The 15,997-nt window shown below is 40.8% G+C and overlaps 1 protein-coding gene across 1 annotated transcript in view; it reads right to left on the bottom strand.

Annotated features, from left to right (window-relative positions):
• WASF2 (WASP family member 2) overlaps nt 1–15,997 on the bottom strand; it is a 71,163-nt gene that overhangs the window by 23,755 nt on the left and 31,411 nt on the right. The gene's annotated exons all lie outside the window — the stretch shown is intronic.

Genomic DNA, 15,997 nt, shown 5'->3' with positions numbered 1-15,997 from the left:
AGCTTCAAGTTGTGGAGTTGAGACATACCTCCCTTAGTGCCCTGAGTCTTGACACCTTACTAGCTGTGTTATCTTGGGCAATTTTCCTAGAGACATTAAATAATGTAACATGTATAAAATGTCCACTACAGGGCTAAGAAAAAAGGTAGTTATTTTTAGTTCCACGGACCTCAGGCAAATCCTCCTGTAAAATCAATTCTATTCATTGACAAATATTTTAAAACACTTTTAACAATGGACATATTATGTAGTAGAATACAATAGTCACATAAATTTAAAGATGAAACCCTAGGGTCTTCCCTGGTGGCGCAGTGGTTAAGAATCCGACTGCCAATGCCGGGGACACGGGTTCAAGCCCTTGTCCGGGAAGATCCCACATGCCGTGGAGCAACTACGCCCGTGTGCCACAACTACTGAGCCTGCGCTCTAGAGCCCGCGAGCCACAACTACTGAAGCCTGAGCACCTAGAGCCTGTGCTCTGCAACAAAAGAAGCCACCACAATGAGAAGCCCGTGCACCGCAAGGAAGGGTAGCCCCCGCTCGCCACAACTAGAGAAAGCCCGCATGCAGCAACAAAGACCCAAAGCAGCCAAAAATAAATAAATTAAATAAATAAATTTATAATAAATAAATAAATGTGTGTGTGTATATATATATATTTTTAAAAATAATAATAAAGTTGAAACCCTAGACTTCAATGAAATTTGTGGAGTTTTTTTCTGGAGATTGTTCCCAGCCATGCTTCTGGACCTCTTGAAGAACATACATTCTCTCTCTCTACTCTTTTACACTGGGTTCCTCATCTGAACCACAGAACAAAGAAAAGAATTTGAATGACTATTTCCTCAATTCTCTTCAAGAGTGTAAGCAACTAGGACCATTTCAGATGCACTGGTAAAAAGTTAATACATTACATACAATGGATGCCTAATAGCATTAGGGTTTAATTTTCTTATGGGAATGCAGTTGAGAAAAGCTTATCTATCATAAGTAGTCATTTAGTGGAAAATGTGTGGAGCACTGGGTGTTGACGAACCACTAAATTAAGGAAGTGACATGGGCAAATCTGCATTTTTAGATAAATCATTCTAACAGAAATTGGAAGCTGTATTTGGGCAGGAGAAGACTGGAGGTAAGAAGACCAGTTGGGAAACTCCTCCCAGGCTGAGAAGGAGACAATAGAAATGGAGAGACCCACCACAGCTAGCAAATATGAACTGAGGAACCATAGACAGGCTGCAGGGGTGAGTCCAACACTTCAGCCCTATCTGTAGCTCTCTCCTGATAGCTTTGTACAGTTATACTCACAAAGTGATAAAATGTATGTTTCTTTATTACACGTATTATGAGGGAGTTCCCTGGTGGCCTAGTGGTTAGGATTTGGCACTGTCACTGCTGTGGCCTGGTTTCGATCCCTGGCGGGGGAACTGAGGTCCTGATTCTAATAAAAAATTTAAAAAAAATAAAAGTATTATGAAAAGAGCTAAATGCTAGTACCAGTAATGAAAAGAAAGTGAAGAAAACCAAGAAAGTAGTCGTTCTTGGCTGGAAAAAGAAGTTTGGACACATGAAAGTGGAATGCCCCGTCTTTATAGGAGCAGTAAAGTTCTTTTTCAGTTATACTTTATTTTGATTAGGGAAATTATATGCTACAGAGATATTTGCTAACTTGGGAGTCTGAGAAGATCTTACCTTGGGGGATGTTACATAGGAGAGGAATTAAATTAGAACCACTGAGAAGATAAAAGTTACAGGGAAGTAGATTTCAATTAAGTTAGTTCCTTTTAATTAGAGCTGTCCTATATTAGAATGGGTTCTCTTCAGAAGTTATAAGTTCCCCAGTATCATCCTCTGGATACCAGCTATTGGGCATGTTGGGGGAGAGATTCCTAGACTGTAAGAAGATGATGTTGAGAGGTCAGACTGGATGACTTCTACAATGCCTGTTAAATCAAAGATGATATAATTCTCACTCTGGGCTTCAGTTTCCTCATCTGCAAAATAAAGAGACTGAGCTAGATGATCTTTAAGAAGTTCTAAAATTCCTGGATTTGCTTCTACCTAAGCTGCCATAACCTCTTCCCTTGGCCAACAGCCACTTGCATTCTGAACACAAGGCCAGAGGGAGGTCTAGGGACTGTAGAGAAGGGCGGATCATGACCATGAATCAAACCCTTTGCCAGATCTAGATTCATCTAGTTACCAGGAGGGCTAGGATCCAGAATGGTAAAAAGGACATTCCAGACAAAGCCCTGGGGTTAAGTTATTTACACTCTGGGAACCTCCCAAGCCAATCTGGGAGTTGGCTACCCAAAGAAGTCCAAAGGAAAAACTGGCTTTGGACCAGTTCCAGACATCCAGCCAGACTCAGCAGCAACCCCCATCTTTACCCCTGGCTATTTTCAGCCTAAGAAACTTGAGAATGAGTCTGAGAATAAATAAAAGACTTCAGGCATCCCCTCCTAGCTATGGCCTGGAGTACATTGACCAGTCTAGACTGCCAGTACCATTATGGGATTCATGCTTTGAACTGGAAACTGGATGAGGTGTTCTTTGAGGTCCCTTCACAACAGTAAGATTCTACAAGTCTTTATATTTGAAGTTATCATGAAATATTTGTATATCACATTTGGTCAGTGCAAAGGCAAAAGGAGACTTTGACATGTACCCTACACTCTGAACTCTCAATTCTGTTCCCAACAGCCTGTAGCAGGAGTGGGGTGAAGTAGGTAAGAGGTAGGGATTGGGAGGGTGGAAGAAGATAATAAAGGAAGGCTGCATGTGAGAGGGAGGATGCACTCATCTGTACCCTACACTCTGAATTCTTATTATTACCAGGACAGAAAACAGATAACTACTCATTCTGGCAATGATATGTACTACTAGCTATTTATTATAAATAAATAAACAACGCTTCATTTAGAGCCACGGTCACTGATAACACCTGCAGATTTCTATGGCCACATCCAAAAGCAAGTATATCTGAGCTACAGCAAAAACCGTAACAACAGAAATGCTTCTCAAGGCAGTTCCTCTTTGAAACATACCCCCAAAATGCTGATCAGCAGTAGCAGGGGATGAGAACATGTGGGGATATTGTATGTGTGGCAATTAGGACTTCTGCTTTCACTTCAGCATTTCCCACTGTTCTATAGTTAACAGCACTTTGGATGGGGGCATATGAGAAGAGCTTTGCTTTGTAGGCCAGTTTCCTCTTTCAAGAAATAAATTTCTTTATGTTAAAGAATGTATGTTTCACAGCGGTTCAAGAATCTCAACTGAAAGTCAAATAATCATTTGACTTCAAAATAATACACAACACACAGGTTTACTGTAATCTAAGTCTGTCTGTTAAAATGTTTAAAGAAGTATGAATTTACTGTTGCATATAGCAGTCCTCACTATCATGCAACAATCACGAGGAATGCCTCATTATAGACTAAAGCATCTACCCACTTCCTATTGAAATATAGGGTGGGGCTAAACCTACAAATATAACCAGACTCTCTCCAAACATAAGAAGTTACTGACAAATCAGTTTAGGTCACTAGAGTAATGTTCAAAAGAGCTAGCAAGACAAATGGAACTCCTAGGGCGGACAAAGAAACTATGTGACTGGGAGAACCAAGAAAAAAAGCTTACTTGTGATCTAAAACCAGGAGAAATTTCCAATTTCATAAAGGAATGACACCAGCTATGGACCTACATTCAATAAGTGTAAAGCTCCTTCTTGTCCTAATTTGGTTTTGGGAAAGCAGCCCAGGGAAACAGGACTTCCAAACTACTGTATCTTACTCCTTGAACACAGTGTATATCAAGGACCATTCACATCTGGTAATTCCATAGCTTTCTATTATCTTTTGGGAGCAACACCACCTTTTGTTCTTACTTTTATTACTCTTCAGGCTCTAACCATAGCTTTGCTCTTAAAGCTAAAATTGGGGGATAACTTTTACTTCAAAATTAGTTTCTTCTAGTATCAACTATTCCATAGAAAACTGCCTTTTATTTTTAAATTTATTTATTTATTTTTGGCTGCGTTGGGTCTTCGTTGCTGCACGTGGGCTTTCTCTAGTTGTAGCGAGTGGGGCTACTCTCCATTGCGGTGCGCAGGCTTCTCATTGCCATGGCTTCTCTTGTTGCGGAGCACAGTCTCTAGGCGCGCCGGCTTCAGTAGCTGTGGCACGCAGGCTCTGTAGTCGTGGTGCACAGGCTTAGTTGCTCCGCGACATGTGGGATCTTCCCGGACCAGGGCTTGAACCCGTCTCCCCGGCATTGGCAGGTGGATTCTTAATCACTGCGCCACCAGCGAAGCCCGAAAACTGCCTTTTAAATGGCCAAAATTAGGCTCTCTTTTTAGTAGAATCCGTCTGGTTGTCCAAAAGAAAATACACTAAAACTGTGAGTTGGAAACCTGGATTCTAGTTCTTAGTCTAATGATGACTAGCAATTGGGGAAAAACTTTCAATTCATCTTTCTAGTTCGGCTGTGAGCTGCACTAAAAAAAATGCTTGAGAGGTGCCATACGAAACTGAGATTTTGTTTGCAAAGTATTCTGCACCCCGAAGAAACGATTTATTAACGTAAAGTATTTCCTAGATCTCCACCTTTGCCCAAGTTCCCTGTTCTAAGACCCCAATTACACAGAGTCTACAATGTTATCACTGATAACTTGCAGTAACAGACACAAAGTTCATTTTACTTTCCCAACCTAAAGCCAATTTCTAGCAATACCTAATTCATCAAAATGGAATGGTCTAGGGGACTTCCCTGGTGGTGCAGTGGTTAAGAATCCGCCTGCCGATGCAGGGGACACGGGTTTGAGCTCTGGTCCGGGAAGATCCCACATGCTGCAGAGCAACTAAGCCCGTGCGCCACAGCTACTGAAGCCCGCGCGCCTAGAGCCCATGCTCTGCAACAAGATAAGCCACGACAATGAGAAGCCAGCACATCGCAACGAAGAGTAGCCCCCGCTCGCCGCAACTAGAGAAAGCCCTTGCACAGCAAGGAAGACCCAACGCAGCCAGAAATGAAAAAATAAATTAAAAATTTTTTAAAAATGGAATGGTTTGAAATACTCCAAACTATCCATCTAAAAGGGCTTACTTTTGATCCAGCAATTCCACTCCTGGGTATTTATCAAAAGGGGGAAAAAACCCCCACTAATTCGAAAAGATATCTGGGGCTTCCCTGGTGGCGCAGTGGTTAAGAATCTGCCTGCCAATGTAGGGGACACGGCTTCGAGCCCTGGCCTGGGAAGATCCCACATGCGCGGAGCAACTAAGCCCATGTGCCACAACTACTGAGCCTGCGCTCTAGAGCCTGCGAGCCACGACTACTGAGCTTGCGTCCCACAATTACTGAAGCCCGCTCTCCTAGAGCCCGTGCTCTGCAACAAGAGAAGCCACGACAATGAGAAGTCCATGCACTGCAATGAAGAGTAGCCCCCTCTTGCCACAACTAGAGAAAGCCCATGCACTGCAACGAAGACCCAACACAGCCAAAAATAAAAACAAATAAATAAACTTATTAAAAAAAGAAAAAGAAAAAGATATCTGCACCTCTAAGTTCATTGCAGCATTATTTACAATAGCCAAGATATGGAAGCAACCCAAGTGCCCATCAATAGATGAATAGATAAAGAAGATGTGGTATGGGACCTCCCTGGTGGTCCAGTGGTTAAGAATCTGCCTTCCAATGCAGGGGGCGCAGGTTCGATCCCTGGTCAGGGAACTAAGGTCCCACATGCTGTAGGGCAACTAAGCCCACGCTGCAACTACTGAGCAATCGAGCCACAACTAGAGAGCCTGCATGCTGAAACTACAGAGCCCATGTGCCGCAACTACTGAGCGCCTGGGACACAACTAGAGAGAAGCCCGCGCATCCCAGTGAAGAGCCTGCGCGCCCCAATGAAAAGATTCTGCATGCTGCAATGAAGATCCCGTGTGCCGCAACTAAGACCTGATGCAGCCAAAAATAAAATAAATAAATTTTTTTTTAAAAAAAGAATAAAATCTTGCCTTTGCAACAACATGGATGGACCTAGAGGGTATTATGCTAAGTGCAATAAGTCAGACAAATACTGTATGATTTTACTTATATATGGAATCTAAAAAACAAACGAACAAACGTAACAGAAACAGGGAGTTCCCCGGTGGTCTGTGGTTAAGATTCGGTGCTTTCACTGCTGTGACCCAGGTTCAATCCCTGGTCCGGGAAACCAAGTTCCCACAAGCTGCATGGCGTGGCCAAAAAAAAAAAAAAAAAAAAAAGTAACACAAACTATTATAGATACAGAGAACAAACAAGTGGTTGCCAGAGGGGAGGGGGGAAGAAAGAAATAGGTGAAGGAGGGCCTTCCCTGGTGGTCCAGCGGCTAAGACTCCATGCTCCCAATGCAGGGGGACCCAGGTTCGATCCCTGGTCAGGGAACTAGATCCCACATGCCTCAACTAAGAGTTCTCATGCTGCAACTAAAGATCCTGCATGCCGCAACTAAGACGCGGCACTGCCAAATAAATAAATAAATACTAAAAAAAAAAAAAGACTAACTCACAAAACAAAACAAAGTATCAAACCTCAACAAATCAGCTCACAAGATTATTAGAAATGTGTCAATAACTCACACAAGCCCTAATAAAGTCTTCTTTATTTTTAAGAGCTTCCTTTATTTGTAGCCAATAACAGAAAAGAGTGATCACCAGTTGGTGGTGGCCAAAAATTTGAGATGAGGATAGATACAAAATGCATTCCTCTCCAAGTACATGCGCTTGAGTAGCTGGGAGGAAGCCTAATCTGGACATGTGCTACCGTATGGGAACACACAGTGGGTTTTTATGGAAGTGTCTAATCCCAGTTTACTACCTTACCCAGGGATGGAGAAAATGGGGCTAGGTCGTAACCTTTCTTTCCTGGTTCTTCCAAGTAGTCTACTGCACTGGGTTAAGCTCCCTACAGACAAGGCAATGGAGCACCCACTGGTGGATTAGATACAGAGGCAAGTTTGAAAATGAGGGAGGAAGGAGATAATCAGGGCCAAACAGCACGTCAGGCACTGAGTAAGTCTCATTTCAACCTGCTAGCTCTCTAACTATGCGTGCTAATCTCTATGATACTTCTCTTCATATTTCAAGCTTCTCTCTGCAGTAACTACTCCCTCTCTGGGATAAAAAGGCCAAAAAAGAAACCAGTTTTACACAAATGAGAAAGGCCAGGGGAAAAAAGGTAAAGAGAAACAACGAAAAAGGAAATTCAGCAAAATGTTTTGCTGACAGCTCAGGGCAATACACAAACACACCGTGTGGTCATGGAGCAGACAGAAGCAGTAGTCATGGATGTGACTGTTAATATACCAACTTAAGTGAGGAGAGAGACCTAGCAATCACAACTACATCTGAACACCAGGGAGTGGAATTATGAAGCAAACTGCCATGAAATTCCACATCAACTATTCTATTCTGCCAGCTGTAACAAGAATTCATTGCTGAAAAAGGGTCACACACTCATCTGTCACTACCAGCCAAGCTGCCAGCAACTAAGAGCAGCAAAGGGCAGCTGTACATCTACTTCCTCTCACAAGGTCTATTCACCATTCAAAACATGGGATTTATAAGGAAAAGTCCTTGAACAGGGTGAAAAGTAAGTGCCCATTTCTTTTCTTTCTACCCTCAGTTTACTAGGTTACCAAAGCCCTCAAAACCTAATAAGCAGTGATGTAGAGCAGCAAGAGCATGGACATTAGAGAAAGAGGTGTGGCTTTCAACCCACTACTGCCAAATTTCAGCTTTGGGACCTTGGCAAGCAGTCAATCTCTTAGTCTTTTTCCTAATCTGTTAAAATTAGTATAATGATCCTTAGTTTTTAAGGCTGTTGTGAAGAAAAATGAAATGATGCATGTATAAAATGCTTAATATAGTACCTAGCTCAGAATAATTACAATAATAGTAGTAGTGACTGTAATAGTAGTACTAGTAGTAGCAGCAGCAGCAGCAGCAGTAATAGAAGTACTAATCCTACATCTATCTAGCACTTAGTTCTGGCACATAGTTAACCATTAAACAACACTATTAATAAGCTTCAGTTGTATAAATGGCTAATTACTAATTATAGTACACTTATCAATCAATGAATATTTATCAAGTAGACAATAGAAAACACAAAGAAATATAAAATCCCTCCCCTGACTCTAAGAGCTTATAATTTAATTGAGGAGACAGATAAAACACAGTTAAGTAACATAGCAAACAGAAGTTCAGTTACCAAACGAATGATGCAATGATGACAATAGAAAGGATGAAAAGATCACTTTGAACTGAACAGACTTCCTGGAATAAAGAGCTGAACTGGGCAGGATCTGGATATAAAGAATAAAGAAGGGAAGTATTCTAGGAAGTCTTGAATTCTACCACTAAGAATTTACAGAAAAGTCACAATTCTAATGGGCTTTTATGGTACTTCATCAAATCTAAAATGCATCATGATTCAAGAAACGTTCAAATGTAGGGAAAATGTACATCTCAGAATCAATGAAATATAATATTTCTTTTTCTACACTATGAGAGGGTGAACAAGATGATCTTTAAAAGTTCTTTCCAACACTGAAATGATACGATTCTATGACTCAGACTTACAAGAGAATATTCAAATTTTACCAAATCATCAACAGCATGGGAAGAAGAAAGATAATAAAAATAAAAGAGACTGGAACCAAATTCCACTGTTTATTTGCAAAGCTAAAATGTTTACCTCCTAACTAGTATGTTCATATTTTCCTTTATATGCTTGAACATAGATATAACAGCTGTTTTAATACCTGTGTCTGGTAATTCCATCACCTCTGTCATTTCTTTTCTTTTTTAAAAAAATATTTATTTATTTATTTATTTTGGTTGCACCAGGTCTTAGTTGCAGCACGTGGGATCTTCACTGCGGCATGTTTAGTTGAGGCATGCGGGATCTGTAGTTGCAGCATGTGGACTCTTAGTTGCGGCATGCATGTGGGATCTAGTTTCTCAACCAGGGATTGAACCTGGGCTCCCTACATTTGGAGCGTGGACTCTTAGCCACTGGACCACCAGGGAAGTCCCACCTTTGTCATTTCTTAGTGTTTCTACTGACTGATTTTTCTCCTAATTATGGGCCACATTTTCCTAGTAACTTTTGATTGATTGGATGTTTGACATTGTGATTTTACAATGTTGAGTAACTAGCATTGTTGTCTTGGTTGCAAGAGTGCTGGGCTTTGTTCCGGTAGGCAGTGAAGTGACTTTCGGTTCAATTTGGTATGTCTGAGGCTTGTTTTTAAGCTTTGTTAGGGTGGGTCTTGAGCAGCCTTTACTCTATTGGATCTTTTAGCCCCAGTACAGATGTGGCCCTTCTGTGATCTCTACTGGATGCTGTCTACTGGATCTCTGCTGGAGAGTGAGCCACATGGGCTCTCTCCTCTGGCTAGTAGGAATTCAAACATATCCCTGCACTGAGAACCAGTTAGCTCATAACTTCCTGGTCCCTCTTTCCCCCACCTCCTGTAGCTTGACCCCACCAGGCATGTGGGTGATCCGACAAGCCTCAAGAGGACCTTGAGAAGACTTCTAGAACAGTTTTCTGCATAGCTCCCTCTTTTACAGAACTCTACCTCACAGCTTCCAGTTGCCTCAGCCTCCCTTGAACTACAATTTCTGTCTCTTCAGTTCAGTAAGACTAATGTGCTCTGCTTGGGATCCCCCACCTTGCTCCATGGTTAGAATATACATCTAGACAGAAAGGGTAATCACGGGGCTCAACCTCCTTATTTCCCTTCTCCCAGCGATTAAAGCCACAAGCTTCCTGTTTAAGTCAGAATTGATTTCCACTCTAGTTTTGCAAGGTCCCAAATCATAAAGATGTACTGTAAAATTTTTAAAGTCAGATTAATTTCAATTTATCTTCAATAAGTGTATACCATGGAGTACTTTTAAAAGTACTTCCAAGTCATAAAGATGTACTGTAAAATTTTTAAAGTCAGATTAATTCAATTTATCTTCAATAAGTGTATACCATGGAGTACTTTTAAAAGGAATAACAGGTATCCTGAAATCAAACAAATAAGAAAGCACTGCAAGTAGGTAGGATATCATCATCATACGCATATAACATATTTGAATAACTTTTTTTTTTTTTTTTTTTTTTTGCGGTACACGGGCCTCTCACTGCTGTGGCCTCTCCCGTTGCGAAGCACAGTCTCCGGATGCACAGGCTCAGCGGCCATGGCTCATGGGCCTAGCCGCTCCACAGCATGCGGGATCCTCCCGGACCGGGGCACGAACCCATGTCCCCTGCATCGGCAGGCGGACTCTCAACCACTGTGCCACCAGGGAAGCCCAACATTTTTTTTTTTTTTTTTTTTTTTAATTTGGCTGCGCCGGGTCTTAGTTGCGGCATGCGGGATCTAGTTCCCTGACCAGGGATTGAACCCAGGCCCCCTGCATTGCTAGCGCGGAACCTTAACCACTAGACCACCAAGGAAGTCCCTTGAACAAAATATTTAATTAATTTTCTGAATAATCATAATTAATAATGACAATTTCTCTTTTCTTTTTTAAAGTTAATACTCATACAGGTGCTTACCATATTCAAAAATCAATACAGCTTGGTGAACCCAGAGGCAAGTTCAGTTGAGAGACTCAACGATTCCCTGAGCCACTAGTTATATATGATTTGGGGCTGGTTAATCTCTCTAAGCCTCATCTGTAAAATGGGGAAAATAAAACCTACCTCACAGAATGGTTCTAAGGATAAAATGAGATAACATACGTAAGTCTTCTAGAGAGGTATCTAGCACCCAGTAGGTACTCAATAACTGACAGCTCTCATTATTGCTAATTCAAAGGAAAAGCTGAGTTTGTTTGGACTTACCTCCTAATGCTAATAAAATAATTTAAGGAGAACAAGTCAAATTAAACAGCACTGCGCATTACACAAGGGGCTCTCCTAATTGGTTCTCTTTTCTTTGGTCTCAGTGGAAACCAAGCAGTAGGTGGGCCTCTTACCTTCTGAAACAGGTTCTCTGGGAGTGTGAAGACAAGTGCTGAGAAAGAAATGGATGGCCTCTGCTTACATTATACCAATTTTAAGGATTAAGACAAAGGGTATCAGTCTTCCAAATCATAGTCAAGAGTCAAATCAGTATTTTCACTTTATGTACTTTGAAAGCAAATAGTCTCAAAGGTACTATTATTTGGATTGTGGCATTTCTTAAAAATTAAAAAAAAAAATTTTTTTAATCCTTTCATCTTAAAGGCCCAAGGCAAATGTCACCACTTCTAAGAAGTCTTCCTTGACTCTTCTTGTCTGAAGTCATTTCTCCCTCTCCGAAAGTGCCAAAAAGTATGCTGAACCTTTTATGGAGGTCACTACATTCTATATTGTAGCACAGATTTTGGGAGTGTATAATTCTTTAAATATAGGAACTGAAAAACAAAATATCCTTAAACCTAACAGAAACAGTAGTAACAGCAGCAGCTATTGGGAGCCAAGGGTGGGATTCTTAAAACTTCTTTGTATCCTGTAGTGTCTGCCGAAAATGTGTCAGGTATTCATTCACATTTTCTTGAACAAATCTAACCTTTAAAACACTTCTGAAAGGTAAGTAGTAGCATTCTGATTTTACAGATGAGAGAATTTAAAAACTAAGAGCAGTTCTGTAACTTTATCAAAGTCACACAGTCAGCTTTTAAACCCAGGTCCATCTGTGTCCATGACACCACAATGACTCTTCACAAAACACCCAAACCAAGACTATGCCCATATTTCTCATTTTCATACACAAGTGCCACCAAACCACAGACCAGTTTCTTCCCCCTCGAAAAAAAGACTACATGCTAACCTAAGAAAGCCCTCCTGACATATTTACCCTAGAACTGAAATGGTGTTAATGAGAATAACACACTGCTTTCTCCCTCTCTACACCCAGTTTTAGCCAGCTGCTCAGGGGCTTCACATCTTCCATTTTAAACAACATAAACACTGGCTCATTTAAAGTGCCAGCCTCAGACAACATGTTCAGATGCTACTGCTTTTCAAACAAACTCCTGTTTTCAAACAGCTAGGCATCTGGGATTCTGTCACTTCTGATGGGTTACTTTTACCTACGAGGTCCCTGAAAGTCACTAAGCTTCATTCTCTGTGCACTGTTGAGCTCAAGAAATCTTGTCATCATGGACTTTTTTTTTTAAGTGCCTAATCTTTCATCTTCTTTTACAATGAACCACAAAACACATTCCTATGGGTATTTCCTAAACTGTATACAGTAGTCCCCCTTTCTCCAAGGGTGATACGTTCCAAGACCCCCCCACGGATGACTGAAAGTACTGAACCCTATATATACACGATATTTTTTTTCTTGCTAAGTCGAGAACTTTCACCTTTTCACTTAAAGGAAGCACTTTACGGCCTCTCTTTGGCATATATGAATTGCCAGTATCACTACTCTTGCGCTTTGGGGCCATTATTAGGTAAAATAAGGATTACCTGAACACAGCACTGCGACACCTCAACAACTGATCTGATAACCGAGATGGCTGTTAAGTGACTAACGGGCAGGTAGCATACACAGCTGGATATGCTGGACAAAGGGATGATTCATGTCCAGGGCAAGATGGAGCAGGATGGTGTGAGACTTCATTATGCTACTCAGAATGGTGTGCAATTTAAAATTTACGAATTGTTTATTTCTGTAATTTTCCATTTAATAATTTTGGACTGCTGTTGGCTTCGGGTAACTGAAATCAAGGAAAGTGAAACTGCAGGTAACGGGTGATGACTGTATGTATATTTTAAAATAATATTCTTAAGATGAAAAAAAATTAATTACATGGGACTGAGTGAACTGATGAGGATGATTATAATTTTTGTGTCTTTCTGTTTGAATAAAAAAAAAATCCCCCCCAAAATAAAATAAAATAATATTCTTCTGAGCATTTTTCTAAAAAGCACAATTGTTTTTCCTTTTTAGCCCAAGTAAACATAATTATATCAGAAATGAGTCTCCCCCCTTCAATCTCTTTCTGCATATGGGGAATACTGAAAAGATGTCTTTTTTTAATTATTAAATGTAAATAGCTCATTAAATATAATCCAATTACTTTAATTGTAAAAAGGAAGTAATTACAATATGTACATGCATTCTTGCCTAGATTTAGTATCTTAATCTTTTCAGCATTAATATTTTAAATTAACCTTTGACATTAGAAAAATTCAAGACACTGATGTCTATTTTAAATATATATATAAAGCTGTACTTTATGGATCTTTGTTGTGATTTCACCCACAAACAATTTTAGTGGGAAAAGCCCCACTCCCAGAGAGAAGGGTAATTAAATAACACCTGCCCTAACTGAACTGGTATTTCTTGTCTGCCATAAATCATGTCAAAGAGTCTGTTTTAAATTCTAATACCTTCGTGGGACAAAAAGCCAAGAGCTGAATTCTGTGGCATTCCAATAATCACAAAAGCTTTACTTAGAAAGACAATTCCAAGCCAAAATTTGTTAGGAGCACCTCTCTGGTATAGTAGCCTACATTTTCCACTACCTAATTTCTATTCTGTTACTAGCAATTGTAGTTCCTTGAGACTACCCCCAAGCATTCTTCTCTTGCTCTCTGGTCTAGCCCCTCAAGTTTGATGTTACAACATTTTCCCTTAGCAGCCATCTGGTCCTTTCATTTTTACTCTTTCTTGGTGACCAAGAGTAAGTAAATTGCGTACCTAAATCTCTATGAACTGCTCTGAAAAGGGGATCTGCCATGGTCTTTACACTGAAGAATTTCTATTAAAATAGAGGCAAAAGGCTCACACAGATGAGGAATTAAGAAGACTGAGCTTTGTTTTTCTACCTCCTACCAAAATCTATCAATGAGTCTTGTTTTAAGATATGAATATGTGTTTAGAAAAATTAAAATTGTATTTAGGTTAACACAGAACTTTTTTCAAACTTTAGAAATAGCAAGAACTGTATGAATATATATGTTGTACCAGTAACAACTGGGGCCATGTTTGTACAGCACTTTCCCTCCAAAGTAGAAAAGTTCTATTTAAAGTACAAAGAGGGGGACTTCCCTGGTGGCACAGTGGTTAAGAATCCACCTGCCAATGCAGGGGACATGGGTTCGAGCCCTGGTCCGGGAAGATCCCACATGCCGCGGAGCAACTAAGCCCGAGTGCCACAACTACTGAGCACGCGCACCTAGAACCCGTGCTCTGCAACAAGAGAAGCCACCGCAATGAGAAGCCCGCGAACCTCAACGAAGAGTAGCCCCCACTCGCCACAACTAGAGAAAGCCCATGTGCAGCAACAAAGACCCAGAGCAGCCATAAACAAACAAACGAACAAATAAATAAATAGTTAAAGTACAAAGAGGGACTTCCCTGGCAGTCCAGTGGTTAAGAATCCAAGCTTCCAATGCAGGGGGCACGGGTTCAATCCCTGGTCGGGCAACTAAGATCCTGCAAGCCACGAGGTGCGGCTGAAAAAAATAAAGTACAAAGAAGCATCATGTGTTTTCAGCAACTCTCAAGGATTTCACTGAAATAAATTTTTCTGTTCAGACCCCTGTATTAATGAGCCAAAGGTGCAGCTCTGCCTCACTGATGTGACTTCTCAAAACAAATTAATGAAATGGATAAGCCTAACTATGACTAACTCCTTTGGTCATTCATACTGTAGCCACGTTGAAGCAGATCCTAACTACATAAGGCTGGCTTCTGCTGTCATCCAGGCTAACTATGGAAGGCTACTTTATGGTCCAAAAGGATAGTGACATGGGTCACTGAGGGTTCCCTCATTCCAAACACTGTAATGAATTTTGAACAGTTACCAAGGGTTAGCAGAAGGAATGGAGCCTGATATCTGATGATGCTCACAGAACTCCTGAAGGACAGTGCCATTAAAAGACAACAAGAAGTAATTTCACAGGTAAAAAGTGTACTAGCAGCTAAAACTAAGCCCCTTTCAAGATTTAAATGATTCAAGTCTCATCTTGGTTAACACTGGTATTTTTGTACAAAATATATCTTATTAGGCCAGCCCTTAAAAGTTAAAAGGTGTTTTTAAATGCCTGCTGACCTAAAATTGCCATGTTCCATGCTTTAAAGGGATTGATTTTCTGGAAAAGAACAATAAGATGCCAAATTCTGTTCAATGGAGATCAGAATACTATTTGCTGAACCTATTCTGCACCTGTGAAAGCAAAAGAATAAGACAGGCTCACATACCCCAGAGGGAGGATGGTATTTATGTGGACTCTGCCTATGACCTCTTTGGCAGCAAATGTAAGAAAGTCCTTTTTTGAGGCTAAGGGGCGGATGCAGGACTTTCAACTACCCATTCAAGCCGGGTTACGATTCCCCTCCTCCATAATTAAGTTCCCTTTCCCACTCTCCATGCATGCATGAATTGCAGTGACATTGACGTGAGGGTCTGACATTAGTCTTTGAAGGTCATTTAAATCCTCCTCCTTCCAAGCTGCCTTAAAAGCAATGCATCATCCTCTCCACAATGCCTGAGTATGGGGTTTGACTAGATAGTACTAAAGCGGAGTTAACCTAAAGAATAAAAGGAAAGAGGGCTCGAAATTCAGGGATCATAAAAAGAACAAACCAAAGAAATAAAACATTAGATAAAACTCAGTTGCTCAAGAGACAACAATAAGAGAAACAGTAAACATCTAACATTAGATGAATGAAAACACTTCTACTGATAACCCTTTTTATTTAGGAAAGTAGAAAAGGTCATTCACAGTATGGTCCCTTTCTTTGGCTCCAGTCTCATCTCCTGTCACATCTTCATATATACATACCCTTCCCTGAAGTCCCAGGGACCTTCCCATGGCTCCCCATTGAATCACATTCTCTCTTGCCTCCATACTTTTGCTCAAGTCTAACCACCTACCACAACCCCCAACTTCTAGGGTCTTCCAAAGCTGAGCTCAAGTGAAACATCTCTTGACATGCCTTGCCCCA

Source organism: Grampus griseus, assembly GCF_964374135.1.
Source record: "Grampus griseus genome assembly, chromosome: 1".
Classification (NCBI taxonomy): Eukaryota; Metazoa; Chordata; class Mammalia; order Artiodactyla; family Delphinidae; genus Grampus; species Grampus griseus.
Note: the sequence above shows the minus strand (reverse complement) of the source record. Positions and strands in the feature narration are given on the sequence as shown.